Below are 2275 nucleotides of genomic sequence, written 5' to 3' on the forward strand. Positions count from 1 at the left end.
GTTTGCCTTCTAACAGAGGCTTATAGGTTATTTTGAATTTCTTTTAGCTCTTTAGGCATCGATTAACATATGAACTGTGTTAGTAGTGTTCTTACTGCCTCGATTATTTGTTGAACTGAGGTAGTAGCTCTTTCACTGGTATTAATGAAACCTGAAAAGAGTTTACACAATTCTCTTCTTCCCCTGCGACCTCCACCACCAAATGCATAGTCCTCACGTCCTTCATTTCTCTCGCGCAAAGAAATCTCCACTTCGCGGTTTGGTTTCTCTCATGGGTTGCTCGCTGCGTCCACAGTCGTGCCGCCACAGTTCGTCCACCACCGGCGCCTCCATTGTCTTTGGCGAAGTGCTGTCAAGGTTGGGTGGCCCGTCCAATTCCCGTTGGGGTTCATCTAGGGTTTCTGACGTGTTTAGGAGAAATGGTTCCTTCGGGGCTAGGGATTCCAATTGCGAGCTTCCCCCTTCTCACGTTGACGAGACTTACAATTGGGCGGCAACAAAGAAACCTTCGGGAGGGTTTGAGAGGAAGGAGAGGGATAGAGGAGGGTTCTTCGATTCGTAGTTGCACGCTGACGAATCAGAGTGTTGGGTTTCGAATAAGAGCTTTATGCCGTCGGAGCGGCGATTCGCCTCCAACGATGGAGGGTTTGAGAGAGAGAGAGAGAGAGAGGAAGGTTATTGGGTTTGACTCTAGCGGCGGTGCTGATTCAAATGACTAGAACAAGAAGAAGGGCGAATCCAACATTGGTAGCGAGAGTGTTGGTGCTGGTGGAGGGAGACCAAGGCTTGTTCTGCAACCTCAGTCTTTGTCGGTGTCCAATGAACGGGGGGATGGGAATGTGGAGAAACCTAAAAGGGTTAAGGAGACAAGTGGAGGTGATGTCTTTGTGAAGACGGGTTTTGGGTCTTCGAATGAAGGAGGACGATCCAAGATGGTTCTAAGAAGGGTGATCCAAAGGCACAGGCTTGAAAACTACTAAGACAGTTAAGTCTGGACCTACCTTTAAGAAGAAGGCAAAGAAGATTCGAACTTCTGTAACTTTCCACAGGCTGAAGACATTGAAGAAAGACAGGAACCCTTAGTACCCTCGCATTAGTGCGCCACCAAGGAACAAGCTTAATCATTATCAGATCCTGAAGTTCCCTCTTACTACTAAGTCTGCTATGAAAAAGATTGAGGACAACAACACTTTGGTTTTCATCTTCGACCTACATGCAGACAAGAAGAAGATCAAGGATGCAGTGAAGAAAATGTATGACATCTAGGCCAAGAAAGTTAACACCTTGATCAGGTAAGGATCTATGCAATGATTAATTGGTTTTGATAGTAATAGTTTGATGACTGCTATTGCTAATGAATTTGATAGTGTAGTGAATTTTTATTTCAACTAGTGGCATAGCATGTTGGGTTGTTTTACTACCTTTCAAAAACACTTTTATTTCAATACATTATGGCAAATATAATTCCTAGTCCTGTTTGTAGCTAGGCCTCTTTTCTGCCCTTAAGCAATTGTCATGTGTTGTTCCTGTTCTCTGTTTTATGTTTTAATTACAGGTTTGGGTGTTGTTACCAGTTTGGTGCAGTGGTAACATTATTGAATTAATAATTTCATTTGTGGATTGTGGAATATTTGTACCTGTTCAATTTGTATTGCTAGTAAAGTAGGGAATTCTTTGAATTGAGAGTGTAGGATTGTGTATTATTTATGTGTTTGAGATGCCCATTTATCATTTGTGGATTGTAGAATATTTGTGGGGAAGTGTTTAGCTTTAGTTCACCATATAAGGAATTTCGGCTGCAATTTATGAATTTCAATTCTGTTGCACGCCTGATGGCACCAAGAAGGCTTATGTTAGGTTGACCCTTGATTACGATGCATTGGATGTGGCAAACAAGATTGGCATCATCTAAGTACATGGGTTTTATTAAATGTTAGGCAGTTTTATGGTGATTCTTGACGATAACTTTTCAAAAAAGGATAGGTTCTATATTTCGAGTTTTATTATTTTGTATCTTTTGCTTCAGTTGACACTAAGTAGACACCATGTTTCAATTTTGACTCTTAAATTGATGATTGAAATGAGCATGTTAAAATTTTATAATTTAGTGATTAGGTGACTCATTGAATGTGAGGTTAATAGTGTCCTAGAATTCAAATAAGATGTTGAACCGACTTTCGGAGTGTGCTGGAATTGAAAGATTTGCAAGGAGAAACTGCTTCATGATCTTAATTTGTATTAGGGAGATACTGTCTCGGTTAAGTAGGAACCGAGG

The 2275-nt window shown here is 41.2% G+C and overlaps 1 pseudogene; it reads left to right on the forward strand.

Annotated features, from left to right (window-relative positions):
* Positions 1 to 271: 271 nt before the first annotated feature.
* On the forward strand, positions 272 to 2067 carry LOC108336874 (60S ribosomal protein L23a-like; annotated as a pseudogene).
* Positions 2068 to 2275: the final 208 nt, after the last annotated feature.

Source organism: Vigna angularis, chromosome 7 (genome assembly GCF_016808095.1).
Source record: "Vigna angularis cultivar LongXiaoDou No.4 chromosome 7, ASM1680809v1, whole genome shotgun sequence".
Taxonomy (NCBI): Eukaryota; Viridiplantae; Streptophyta; class Magnoliopsida; order Fabales; family Fabaceae; genus Vigna; species Vigna angularis.